General features: G+C 37.9%; 1 long non-coding RNA gene across 2 annotated transcripts in view; it reads right to left on the reverse strand.

Annotated features, from left to right (window-relative positions):
* Positions 1 to 705: 705 nt before the first annotated feature.
* LOC143435499 (uncharacterized) overlaps positions 706 to 14,806 on the reverse strand; it is a 39,730-nt gene continuing 25,629 nt past the window's right edge. Inside the window, exons 2-6 of one of the 2 annotated variants that reach the window (XR_013105863.1) lie at positions 10,273 to 10,350; positions 7,984 to 8,093; positions 5,982 to 6,205; positions 5,221 to 5,283; positions 706 to 2,845 (exon numbers count right to left, since the gene is read on the reverse strand). This is a non-coding gene — a long non-coding RNA (uncharacterized LOC143435499). The remainder of the gene's footprint in view (positions 2,846 to 5,220; positions 5,284 to 5,981; positions 6,206 to 7,983; positions 8,094 to 10,272; positions 10,351 to 14,806) is intronic. The other variant, XR_013105864.1, reaches the window with a different exon arrangement.

The following is a 14,806-nucleotide window of genomic DNA, read 5'->3' on the forward strand; positions in this document are numbered from 1 at the left end:
CCATCTTGAGTCCCACATGGGTAATTTAACTTCCTATGAGTCAGTCTTCTTCAAAATCTCTGTGACAATGCCTATACAATACTGTTACTATAAGGCTAGTCTAGTCCTTGGAGAACAAAGACAGTAGCAGCATCTGATGATTATCTTTACTTGATAGAGGAGGAAAATATGTACTAATGTTAGCATGCTTTTCTTTCAGTGTGACCATAACTTTATGAAACCCTTACTCCATGCAAGAAAGGGCACTGCTTAAGTGGTGATTGTTAGGCTTAGTTAAGCATTTCCAGTGTCATCATATTGAAAATTTAAATTTACCTCCTTTGGGGTTCTTCCCATTCCTCTACATCCATGCTACATGACAAATCTTTTTAGAACAACAGATAGTACTAGTCAGCATGGCTTAAGTAGTAGTGTTAGAATCCTTCAATGTCTTGGTAGTAACAGTTGTCCAAATTCCAGGAGAAAGCCCGGGGTGGGGGGAGCCTCAGGGCTACACGGAGAGCTAGTCACATGCAATTACAGAATGCTAATAGCAGGAGAAAGAATCTTCCCTAGGGAAGAGCACACCAGTTGGTTATCAAACACTAATGGTCAGCCCTGAAATTATACATATGGGCAACTTTATTCACTAGGTTCTATTTAGTAATCTATATGTCTATACATATATGCATTCAACGAAAACTGATGAAAAATAGATCATGCATTTGAAAGAGAGCAAGGAGTACGTTATGGGAGGGTCTGATGGGAGGAGAGGGAAGGGAAATTAAAGTTGTAATTAAGTTTAAGAAAAAAATCTTTGAAAAACTGTTCAAATTTGTGTCTAAACTTGTTCCGTTTGAATGTTTCATTCTTGTTTGGTTTGGTTTGGCTCTTGTCTCCAGTTTCCTGCTTTGAGTTCCTGTCTTGGCTTCCCTCAGTGGACTGTGACTCAAGATATGGAAGCCAAAGAAACCTTTTCATCACTCTATTGTTTTGCTGTATCATAAAGCATAAGGAACCTAACTTAAGACCAAACATTGTGAAATTCCTTCTTTCTTGCCAACTTGAATCCTATCCTTCCCTCATCCCTGACTCTTACTCTACACTATTCAAGTCTGGTTTTCTGTGTCACTTTTACTTCATCTTAGTTTTTTAGCCTTCTGCATATTGGTTCATCATTTCTCTATAATCTAACAGTGTTTTTCTTCTTTTTCCTCCTCCTCTTCCTACTACCTCATTTACAGTCAAGGATTTAACTCTGGGTCTTGTACATGTAAGTGAAATGCTGTATCACTGAGCCGTGTTTATTACCCTTGAGTTCTTAAGACATGGTCTTAGCATATTGTACAAGTGACCTTGAACTTGCTACACAACCTAGACTGTCCTCAAGCTGGCCATTATCCTGCCTCAGTCACCTGATTTCTCTGCTTAGAGAAGTGTACCACCATGTTTACCTATATTTTCTTCTCTTCTTTTTTTCTGACAGTGTTTCAAGTATTCCAGGCTGACCTGGAACCCACTATGTAGTTGATGATGATCTTGAGCTTTTGCTTCTTATACCTCCCATGTGCTAAGGTGAAGGCACGTGCCAGCATACCTGGCTTTGTGAGGTGGTACATATTGAACCCAGGGCTTCATGCATGATAGTCAAGCATTTTACCAACTGAACTACAGTACCATATTTTTTTCCTTATTGGGAATTGAACCTATTGCCTCATACATGCCTCAACACCTAAGCCATAGTTCTAGCTTCAAGTTCATTTTTCTTTATTTTTGTCAAACTATTTATTCAGCTGTTTATTTTGCAAGGAATGTATATTATATGTTATATAAAAGGAAGTCAGAGGTCAACTTATGGGAGTTGGTTTTCTCTTTCCACCCCTTTTGATTTCACAATCAAACTCAGGTTGTCAGGCTTGATGGCAAGTGTCCTTACTCACTGAATCATCTGGTCAACCCATTATGTTTTGTTTGTTTGTTTGTTTGTTTTTTAAATCTGGCAGTGTTTTATTTTCCTTTATAATTTAATAAATACTTCCTGATGATGGTACATGGGGTAAGGCTGCTTGGTAGTTCAGAAATGTCACAGCGATGGTGTTTTCCTGACAGTGTTGAGGTCTTCAGTAGTGAGTGGAATGACTTGTATCATGTCACTGTCAAACCAGCAAGACTACATTTATGTACCCATCATTTTCAGAATTGTTGGTAACTTGGGCATACTTTCCCAAATAACCTTGCCTCCTTGTGTCACAAAGCCCAACTCACTCACATTCACTTGAATAACTGTACCTTTGGTGATCACACCCAGGGTTGTATATAATGTGGATGATGGATTCTTTTTGACACCAAGTATAGGCAGGCAAAAAATTGCTTTCAGCTCAGGGTGTGTGATGTGGGCTTTTTTGAAACATAGACCCATTGGAGTAATGAACCTTTCATATTTAGGTGTTTTGGTTTTTTTTTTGTAAAACCATTACCAACAAAGCAGACTTTATTAGTCATTCTCTTCCATGTCTTCTTTATTCTTTTTACTGTTCAAATAACTTTCAACACTTCTGTTTCTCCTCAGGCAAGAACTTTGGGTAGAGGGACCTCCCATTTTCCTGCCTTTTCTTTTTTGCTTCTGCTTAATCATGTTGGAAAGTACTTTTGCCCTCAACTTCCCCTCTCTGTCCAGCAGACAGGCAGGGACTGCTCCCTGTGGAGTCTTCTCGTCATCCTTCTGCTTGATGTTTCTCTCCCAGGTTCCAAAACCTCTTTATTTCTGAGTGTCACTGGCCCACAAGCCTGCTTCGCTCAGGCCAGAAAGGAAAGGGTAGTTCACTGTGTTCTTTAATCTTCCCTCAGTCACATTTTTAATGGATCACTAGCAAATAAAAATGAATTAATTAAAATGTTCTGTTCATGATAGTCTATTATCATTAGTCCATATGCGTACTTTTTCTTTCATCTACTTCCTATCAATCTATATATCTACATTAAACTTTAATAAACTCAAAGTCCAAACAAGTAGAAGAATAAGCAATATTTGCCTGTGTTCTTTTGTTTAATTGCTCAATTGGCTTTACAAAAGGGATTCACTTGAGGTCATTTTTTGCCCAAACAGTAGACATTTTATGTAAATTTTAAGGGGATACTCATTTGTTAAGTACACATTTTATTTTGCATATTATTAATTTACAAATACATAGTCATTCAAGACAAATTATGTTAATAACTTCTTATGAAACATTTAATACAATAAAATAAATTATTTGAATTTTAAATTACACCTATTAGAAAAGTTCTTCATGCTATAAGAGCAATGCATATATTTGTTTTTATCAAACTGAGTACCATATAAAAATTAGAAAGTTCTTTTGCTTTAACACTTGGTTTTAATTGAAATGGTCATCATATTATATGATATTTCATATATCATTAAATTCCTTGGTCTGTAATAACATTTCCTCCTTCCTTGCTTGCTTTCTTCATCCTTCCCTCTCTTTCTCTCTTCTTTGCTTTACTCCTTCCTCCCTGCTTATCCCCTCCCTCCTCCCTCCCTCCCTCCCTCCCTTCCTTCTTCCTTCCTCCCTCCCTTCCTTCTTTCTTCCTCGCTCCTCTCCCCATTTTTTTTTTTTTTTGGCATGGTATCACTGATCCTGTTTTTTTTAGCCCCTTGAAGAAAGTTGGGTTTTATTATTTTAAAACACTTTAAAATTTAAATATATTTTGATCTTATTTTCTCCTCCTCCATGTCCTTACACATTTTTAATAAATTTTCAATTTGAGGTGTCACATGCTTCACTAGCAAATAATGTTGTGAAGTTAAATATATTTAGACAATCATTGAAATGCTTTAACTATTTAGGGTAATCACACTAAATTGTAGAAAACCATGTCAGAGAGTTAGTTCCTCACATGACAATCATCTAACAATGTAGCATTCATCACTGTTTGCAGAATTTCATTAGTTCAGTTTCATTACTGTCAGATCAAATAGTAATTTAAAAGGTCATGAGTCATGATATTAGTCCACTCTTCCATCTTTTAAGTTTTAAGATGTTACTTTGTATCCAATCTAGAAAAAGAGAAATTTATTTTTCACATTTGTTTTTTAATTATAAGTGCGCTGGCTGTAGCATATTTGTAAATACAACACTTTCTTTTAGTGATCTTTTTTTTTTTTCTATTGGGAGAAGAGAAGCTATTACTTGCTTGGCAGCCATAATGTGATTTTATGAACATATTCCCTTATTTTGTTCAAATAATTTCTTCTTTTGGTGCTTTCAAGGAAGTTATATGCATATTAAAATTATTGATTTTTATCATCTTTAATATTATATTAATTTGACTTAATATACATTTTCACATTATTAATGAGGAAATAAATTGAATGTATAGCATTTTGAAATAATATATATAAATTATATTCGAGAGTTCTGTCTCTCATTATGATTTTGTAGTTTAAAAAATATTTAGAATTTATTAAAAGTCAACACTGTCTTTTAACCATGAAACCTGACTTTTGCTTGTGGCTGTATAAAAGAACACTATAAATTTAGTATAAATTTAGTATAACTGAAAAAGGCCTTTTGTTTCCAATTGTAGAAAAAAAATACTTCAATAGCTACTATTTTGTTGGGATGTGAACATTTTAAGACTTAGTAGCATAAGATGAAGGTTCTTCAAAGACCTTTTGTTATTGTTCTGACATAGATGATGTATGGTCTTGCTCCAAAGCCCTAGAGGTCTGTTCTATTATTACTCTCTTAGTAATAATCTTTATAAGTAAAGTAAATCTTTAGTCTCTCTCTGAGACTAAATTAACTCAGTTTCTCTTTCAAAGTGAAACAATTTGTCACTTATTTGAGCAAATGTCTTAGATGGTTCAAGACTTTCCTCTAACCAATATGGCAAGGCTGTGGATATTTAAGGGATTCATCTTTATTCATTTAACCTCGAAACCATTTTACCCTGATTTCTAATAATATTGACACATGCAGCAGGACTTCTCAGAGAAGTCCAGTGGGATGAGAACAGGACTGTAGGATGGATAACTGAATGTATTATTTAAATATATAAAATTATCAAAGAATCAAATATGTGAAAATGAATGACTTCTCAGGAATTTGGATATTCAAGCTTCTTATGAAGCAGATTATGTAAAAAGGCTCAAGCCAACTGAGCACCAAGGCAAGAGCATTTATGAGCCACTGTTAACCATGCACACATTAGTTGCTTCCAAATCTTTTTACTCACATGTATAAAGTTGGTGTCATTCTTCCAAATACAAAGTGGCATGCTTTATCAGTTGCTGTCACTCTAAAAGGAAGAAAATGAAAGCAGTATGAGGGTTACCAAATCTTGTGCCAGCTCTCATTTTTTTTGTACATGAATTGGTCTTCAACCTCTCCATGATTGTCAACCCTACTTCCTTCAACTTGGGGACCATCAATTGGATTACTTCTGCTTATTTCTTTTGTTCCCTGGGCCCTAAATAGGCTTACTAATTTTGTGAAACAACAGATAGATGATTTGATAGCAAAACCTATTCAGGTACATTGTCATAAGTTAGCTATGGAGGACCACGAGACTCAAGATGAGGTTGTTACTCTATCCAGGGTGTTCCCAAAACACATCTCCGCTCAACCTAAAAGAGGGGACTTCTGCCCCTAGACTAAGCAGAGAGGGGCCACTCAGAACCCCCTCTGACTGGCGATCTGAGTTTTTGCTTAGGCTGCGAGGCTAAGCACTGCAAGGGAATATAAATAATAGTTTAAAATATCTTTCTGGGTTCCCTGAGGGACAAGCCTGACCGCATAGGGGTTGATATCCAAAGTATCCCCTCTCCAGGAAAAAGACATTGGGATGGGTATGGCCCTCATGCCTCACTGGAGAACGACAGGAGGACTGGAGCCACTACAGGGTCTCCTTTAATTACTGGAGGTCAGGCCTCCATCCCCACCTTCACAAGTTTAGAATCGCAATGTTTCTGCAGACTTTTATAAGAAAGACTGTACCACAGAAGAATTCTTGGTATTTCTGGTTTTACATTCATTCTGGGCCTTTTCCCACGATGTTCATTGGGTCATATATGCAGGAGCTGTAATGTAGTTGTATCTATTTGGACCAGGCTCCCCACCATCCATTGGTCTTTGTATTGTGTCCAGTTGTGGTTTTCTGTCATGGTCTCCATTTTCTATAAAGAGAGGTTTCTTTGACAAAGGATGGTAGATACTTGTATCTGTGGTTAGAAAGACAATATTTAGAATGCAGTAAGGAATTATGTTGGCCAAGCACAATGATGATAGTAGATTCTTTTCTAATGCCTATAGATGCCACTAACCTCAGAAGGTGGTAAGGTTTCCTTCATCATGTAGATATGATTTCTATCCTTTAAGCCCAATTAGACAGCTATTGGTTACCACCAACATGTGAATGCCTTACTGAATCTTTATGCATATCTTGCTATGTTGGTACTTGTTCTTTATCATAGTTGGTGCCACTGAGTAGGACTGTTTAATTGCTTCCCTCCCTTGGCTGCTTGCATAATTTTCTAGAATCATGGAAACTAGACTACAGTAAAGAGGCTTTCATATTAGATCCAGCTCAAACTCTCTAAGTCCTCTGTACTGAGTGAGCAGTCTCTTCAGTAACAAGGGGTCACGCCCAACTTATGAAAGGCAACCAATGACAGCATCAATAATGTATATTGTTTTGGTAATCATTTGGACCACCCTGAACAAATCTTGTGAAAAAAGATTTGTCATGTCTGTTAGTTTTGTTAGTCTATAGTTCTTGTGGGGAATATCATTGTGTGTGTGTGTGTGTGTGTATATATATATATACTATACATATATATGTATATATATGTGTGTGTATAATACTATACTATACATTATATCATATTATACTATGTATTTTGTTATGTATTCATAATATATAACACACATATATATAGCACATAAAATATATGTGAGTATGTACTTATATGTATTGTATATAAATATAAAGTGATTCCTTGAGGCTCTATCAAACAACCTTGATGTTCGTTGTCCCTCCTTCCTCCTTATCCTTTTGTATTCACTTCATTTCTTATCTCCAGTTAATGACTCCTCCCCATTTCTCTGTTTTCTGCTTCATATCACTCTACCCTTCTATTTACACTTTTTACCTCTCCCCATGGTCTCTTTATATTTTCTTGACTGGTGCAGTTATTCTATGCTGTATTCTCTCATCTAAATATTTGGAGCCAGGGACCATGAATGAGAGAAAATATGCAACATTTGTCTTTCACAGTGTAGGCTACCTCATTCAATGTAATATTTTCTAGGTCCACTCTTTTATCTACAAATTATATGATTTTATTTTTCTTTATGGCTAAATAGTATAGGTAGTATATTTTAATTTTTATTCATCTGTTGATGGACATTAAGACTGTTTCTATTTCTTAGCTATTGTGGCAATGAATGTTGCTAAGCAAGTATTTGTGGAGTAAGATGTCAAATCCTTTGGACAAATGCCAATGAGTGGCTAGTGGCATAGCCAGACCATATGGTAGATTTATTGTAAGTTTGCCTAAGATTCTCTACAGTGATTTCCAGTGTGGATGCACCAATTTAGATATCCACAGTAGTGAAAAAGAATTCCTATTTCCTTACAAGCTTGCCAGCATTTATTGTTAGTAGTTTTGTTAATCTTAGCCATTCTGCCTTGGTGAGGTAAAATTTTAAAGTTGTTTTAATTTACGTTTTCATAATTGTTAAAGGTGATGAACACATCTTGAAATCTTTATTAGCCATTTTTTTTTCTTTCTTTCTTTCTTTCTTTCTTTCTTTCTTTCCACAGCACTATATTGGTGGGCAGGGCTCCAACATCTGCACAGCTACAACTGAATCTCATGGAAGGCCTCTTTCTCCACCATTTTTTATTTCTTATATTGAGAAGTTTCTATGACAAAAACAGAAGTGGAGACCAATGGATAAATGGAAGACCCAAACACATGATTGTAAAAGCAGCTACCTGATAGTTGACAATGAGATAGGAAACACATTGGAGAAGAGACGCCATCTTCAGCCAATAGAAAACTGGAAGTCCACATGCAGAAGAAAAGTAGACCCATATCTATCACCCTGCACAAAAATTAAATTTAAGTGGCTTGAAGACCTCAATTTGAAACCTGAAATTATAAAATTGGTGGGATACAACCCATAGGCAGTACCTTCCAAGATATAGGGATAGAAAAGTACATTCTGAACAAGACTGCATTAACCAAGAAATTAAGGCCAACAACTGACAACTCAAACCTCAGCCTCATAAATCTAAAAGCTTCTGCACATTCAATAAATGCAGCAAAGTAGAAACCCACAGAATGGCAAATAACCATTGCCAGCTATATATCTGAGAGAGGGTAACTACCCAGAATATATAAAAACTCAAAAAACAAAAAACCCCAGAAGATTCAGTGGAATAAATGACCCAATTAGTTGTCACTTTTGGGTTTTATAGAAGTAATTAAGTGAAATTTTGGCTTGCATTAGGACACAATTCCATAATTTTATGAAATAGTCTTGCCTAGACATGTTTCTGTCATTTTGTACTTTGTATTTATGTGACATGGCATTCTCAATATTGATGATTATAAAATCAAAATGCTGCTAAACTCTAAAAATATTATAAAGATGCTCTACATCCTGTACTATCAAATATTCAATCAAGATTGCCTTCTTTATGTAAACATGAGCAACTACAGCTGTCTCATTAGCATACAAGTTTGTTTTCATGTTTTATAAAAGGTAAATTTTTATGCAACCACGATGTTGCTTTAAATTAATTTTTAATGATTTATTATCTGTAAATGTTTGAGTTGTATATTGTTTTCTATACCTATATACCTAGCATTATGTAAAGGTTTCTCAGGCAAAAATGGGGCGCGAGGGTCAATGGAATGGCTCAGTCAGTAAAGGAGCTTGCCATCAAGACTGATGACCCGAGTTTGGTCCTCTGAATCTTTATGGTAGAAAGAGATAACTGACTTCACACATCCATAATGGCATGTAAATGTACACACACACACACACAGAGAGAGAGAGAGAGAGAGAGAGAGAGAGAGAGAGAGAGAGAGAGAGAGAGTTTGAAGTTTCATGAATGGAAAGAAGTTTATAAATCTTAGTTTATAAATTTTAATTCAGAAGGAAAATTTCCACTAAGTTTCAATGCCCAGCAGGATGTGCTATGGATATGTTCTCTGTTCTTTGGGTCCTCTTGGACAATGGTCTTAGTCTTTATGGCCTTGGATTCCATCATTTGAGCCATAACGTTTTTTTATTTTTGTTCCATCTCTGATTCTTATCATAACTACTTCATAAGATTACAGTGAAAATTAAATGATACTGTGTATGTAAGTGTGTATAGTGCCTTGTCGGGCCTAACACGTCTAATCTTCATTCCACCTTACCCTTCAGTCAAGTACACAGGTGGAGGGCGTGATGAACAGGCCCTAGAGAGATTTACATACTAATGAGGTACCTGAAGGCCAGAGGGTGGAGCCGATTAAACATTCCTCCCCAGCCCCTCCCCCCTCTTCCCCTCTCTATTTGACTCAGGTCCGCCCTGGGTTTTGTGGAGTGTGCATCCAGATCCATCCACCATCTGCCATGTCAATAAACTGGGTTTGGAAACCCAAGGACTTCCTCGTGTGTTGGGGCCGGGCGGTGAGGAATTGTGAGGAACTGTGGAGAGGCCTTTAGTTAATGAGCAGCCGGGCCCAACTTCCAGCTGGAGGAACCCAGAGCGTTCCCAGCCAACTACCCACAGCATGGCAGGAGGAACCCTGGGTTCCCCAGCCATATTTTTTCCAACAGTGCCTATCACACAGACATCAGTCAATAAACACTAATTATTGTTACTATACTAAAGTTTCTTTCTAGTTATCTACCATACAAATAAAATGGCATAGCCATAGTTTGTACTTCCATAGCCATAGCATATTTTTATATCACTACATACTGTTCACTGCAAGGCGAATTGCCCTTTACTGAGTATAGAGATGGATTCTTTAATATAATTCAATGAACCATCTGTTTGTGCACGCAAATCACTAAGCAAAATACTTGTGCATACACACTTATTACAGAAACTGTATGTGCTTTAACAGATGACTGCTTATACATTTAAGGGAGCATTACAATTCTGGCAGTGGCATCTTGCACCATGACTTGCTTTGGGGCTGCTTCTTTTTCAGAAACACATTGTTCACTTATCCTTCTGCCTTTTACAAACTAGTGCTAACACAGATAACAGATTCCTTACCTTCAACTCCAAAATGAAATCCATAGTCACCTCTCTCAATTTAAATCTGGTTTTGTGCTCCATTCAATGGGGCTGACACTGTAAACACACACACAAAAAAGGTTTTTCATCTTTTTGGGAGATGGGCAGGTTAGATGAATCAGTGTGGTGATTTGAATACGCTTGGCCCAGGGAGTTGCACTATTAGGATGTGTGGCCTTCTTGGAGTAGGTGTGGCCTTAGTGGAGGAAGTGTGTCACTGTGGGGGTGGGCTCTGAGACCCTCCTCCTAGCCATGTGGGAGCCAGTTAACTCCTATCTGCTTTTGGATCAAGATGTAGAACTTTTGGCTCCTCTAGTTCCACATCTGTCTCAATGCTACCATGCTCTCTTGATGACAATGGACTAAGCTTTTGTAAGCCAGCTTCAATTAAATGTTGTTCTTTACAAAAGTTCTTTGGTCCATGGTGTCTCTTCATAGCAATGGAAACATTAACTAAGACAGAGGACCAGGAACTGAGGTATTGCTCTGATTGGCCAGAATATGGTTTTGTTTGGACAGATGTAGATTTGGGGACTTTGGAAAGCAATGATAATGCTTAAGTGGGGCTTAATGGGCCATCCTAGTAGGAATATGGAACATATTGGTGCTGAGGTGATTTGAACTGTGCAGACCTGGCCCAAGAGGTTTCAGTGAAGAATTTCAGTATGTGGCCTAGAGACTGTTTTTGTGGTATTTTGGTTGAAGAATGTGGCTGGTTTTTGCCCTTGTCTGAAGAGTCTGCCTGAGGCAAAGGTAAAGCGATTTCAAATAATTGCATTGTATCTTATATTCAAGGAGATAAACAGATTGAGAGTAGTGACTTTAGGGCAAGATCACACACAGCTAAGAATACTGTTTATTCTTTTGCAGTTGAACAAGAGACTTAGTTATTGTTTTCATTTGAACTTTTAATCTGAAATGAACTACAATCCAAAAATGGAGAGCACAACTGTGATCCAGATATTGAGTCTGGAAGACACAGGCTTTTGATCAGGGTCTTGAGAAATACTGGCTGTGATAAGCTTAGGCCCATTCAAAGTGGTATATATCTTTAATCCAAGGAGACAGAGGCATGCAGATCTCTGAGTTCAAGGCCTGCCTGGTACAGAGCAAGTTCCAAGTAGAGACAAGCCTAGGTCCAGACATGGTGGTACACATCTTTAATCCCAGAACTCAGGAGACTCAGAAGAACTGCAGATCTCTAAGTTCAAGGTCAGTTTATGGAGCAAGTTCCAGGACAGCCAAGCTTAGGCAGTGAAGAAGTTGGAAAACAGGAAGCTGGTGATGATGTAATAGAACAAAGGGATCATGATTCAGCTACAGTAAGCAGCAGAACTTGGCAGCTTCAGCCATGTGGCTCTGGGTTTAGAGTCAAGAATAGAAAGGACTACTGGGACAATTGATGTTGGTTAGCTGGAGCTAAGAAGTTAGCAGTGAGCAAGAAAGACCAGAGCTACTGGGGTAAAATCTTGTGGAAAGTCTTTTCTGAGAGCACAAGGAAACTGTGTTCCAGAGATATCCAAGGTTGTACCTTGTGATGCACTGGACTTAGTAATACGTAAGAATCACCCAGATGGTATTGGATTTGAAGGCATGAAAGGGTCATGGAGAACAGCCGAGGCTTGGCACCGAGAGAGGCCAGGGAAGGCCACTGGTGAAGGTCCTGCCTCACTTGCAGTTGATGGCCTATGGCTGAAGGGGTCATGCAAAGAATTTGAGGCATGCCACCACAAAGGGAGCCTATAAGAGGTTATTGGTGATGCCTCATTGTAGTGGAAGACTCCAGTGAATCAGAAATACCAGTACCATGGTATGATCACCAAGAACAGCAGCAAAGGAGTGGACTAAACCAGAGCCTAGAGTGCTAGAAAAAGAGACCCAAGCCCTGTGAAAGATCCCAGATGATCATGTGTGGATCCCAGACATTATACCAAGGTTTAATGTTGAAGTTGCCTTGGAAACCCTAAGATGTTACAGATACTAGAACTGTGGGATACCTGCTGAGGAAAGCTGCTATCAGTGAGTAGAACCAGCCCAAGAGAAAGAGTTATGTTGCAGTTAGCAAAGATCAAAGGATTTGGAGATCTGAAGACATGGAGATGCTGAGTTTGGAGTTTGCCTAGATGGCTTTTGGTTTTGTTTTAATCCATTATTTTCCCACTATGACATTTTGGAGTGATAATGCATATCCTGAGATGTTGGTGGTATGTAAGCTACTTTTTAATTTTGATTTCTTAAGAGATTGCATTTAAGAGATTGCATGAGTCTCAGTAAAGACCTTGAATTTCAGACTAGTAATGTATTTGAAACTGCTATAGACTATGGGGACTTTTGAAGTTGGACTAAATATAGTTTACATTATGCTATGTTTCGGTATGGCCACCATAGACTCATGTGTTTGCACAAGCCTATGGGGAGCCAGGGAGTGGGATGTGGTGGTTTGAATATGCTTGGCTCAGGGAGTGGCACTATAGGAGGAGTGGCCTTCTTGAAGTAAGTGTAGCCTTGTTAGAGGAAGTTTGTCATTGTAATGGTAAGCTTTGAGACCCTGTTCCTAGCCACTTGGGAGTCAGTCTGATCTTGTCTGCCTTTGGATCAAGTTGTAGAACTTTTCACTCCTTTTCAATCCAGCCCCGTGTCTACCCGGATGCTGCTATGCTCCTCTTTTGATGATAATGGACTGAACCTCTGAACCTCTAAGCCAGCCCCAATTAAATGTTGTCCTTTGTAAGAGTTGCCTTGGTCATGGTGTCTCTTCACAGCAATGGAAACCCTAAGACAGCCAGTAAATGTGCCTTTCTGGCAAACCTGATGACCTTATAAATTTGACCCCTAAAACCTACATAAAGGTAGAGAAGAGAATAGAAGCTGTCTTCTGGCTTATATACAAGAACATACCCACATTCATACACACACATTTCTGCTAGTAATACATTAAGCAATTTGCTTTTTTAAAAGGACTGCCCTTGAACAGTTTCCCCACCATAACTCATGATTGGGAGGAAGAGTAATCTTCCTGACCCTCAGGGTTTTCTGTTTTGTCAGTAGAGATCCAACTTAAGCCTGTGTCTTTTCATCTTAACTGGAAAGACTAAGTTTGTTTAAGAGTCCCATTCTTATGGTAATATTTTCTTACTTTGGTCTTAAAATTAATGATACATAGCATATAGGCACTGAGAGAGCTGTCTGAAGCAGACCTTAAAGAGATGTCTGCTTCTGCTGATAGCAATAAAGAAATGAAATGTGTATATGGAATTCAAAGTAAATCGTACTGACTAAATTCAGAGGGCCTTTCATTATCCCTGTAGCCTAAATTTGCTAAACAAAATCAATGATAAAATAGTCAACAGACTACTACAACCTTATATTTGATTCACACTGTACTCACCATGGTTTAGAGATTTTAACAAGGCGTGTGCACATGCGTGCGTGAGAAGAGTAACTAGAAACTAGCTGGAACAGAATTACATACAAATAATGTAATGAAAACAGCACTGGATTTTGACCCATGTAAGAACAAAACTGGGGGTGAGTATGAGCACAGCCCAGTATATGACAAAATCAAAGCATATAGTTACAATTTTTCAATATTGCATCTTGCCTCTGCTCGCTAAGAGCTGCATGATACTAATCAATCTATTTAACCTCAGTGAACATTACGTCCCACATTACCATATGTGCCAGGTCACCGAGTTCTCACAAGCTTTCAATGACTTGGAGTATTGAAAAGTGATCAGCCTGTAATCGACATTCCACAAAGGCTAATTTCCCTTCTAATCATTGCTTCTGTGCAAACTAGAGCTGGAGGAAATCCCAACCTATAATCCTGCAACACCAATGTAAACAGAGGTCCCTTCTCTTTCATCTCAGTTCCAAGTCCATTTGCCCAAATCTAGTGAAGTAAAATACCCCATACTGTGCTGTGAGAATGTGTCTTCTAATAATATCAGAAGCTATCCCTGTAAAGTTTCATCATCCTGATTGCCCAAACATGAGCTAAACAAGGAAAACACTAACAAACAAGTGAATCTGCATGGGGAAAATAAAGAGAGAATAAATAAACTGTGACAGGGTTGACTTCTTTCTTAAGTTCATGAATTCCCTGTTACCAGGCAATATCTAATGACCTACTTACTGTGAGGGTTATCTGTAATTGTCAACTCAACACACCTAGAATTATCAAGAAAGATAGTCTCAATAAGAGATTAAGAGATTGTCTGCATTGGATTTGCTTTAGGACTCTCTCTCTCTCTCTCTCTCTCTCTCTCTCTCTCTCTCTCTCTGTGTGTGTGTGTGTGTGTCTCTGTGTGTGTGTGTGTGTGTGTGTGTGTGTGTATGAATATCTTAATTAATTTAAATTGATGAGGGAGATCCATCAACCATTGGAAACACCATACCCTAGGCAAGGAGTCCCGAATTGTATAAGTATAGGGAAATCATGCTGAGACAAACAGCCAAGAATTTCTGTTTTTGACTGCAATATTATGTCTAGACATTTGAAGTTCATGCCTTG

Source organism: Arvicanthis niloticus, chromosome X (assembly GCF_011762505.2).
Source record: "Arvicanthis niloticus isolate mArvNil1 chromosome X, mArvNil1.pat.X, whole genome shotgun sequence".
NCBI classification, from domain to species: Eukaryota; Metazoa; Chordata; class Mammalia; order Rodentia; family Muridae; genus Arvicanthis; species Arvicanthis niloticus.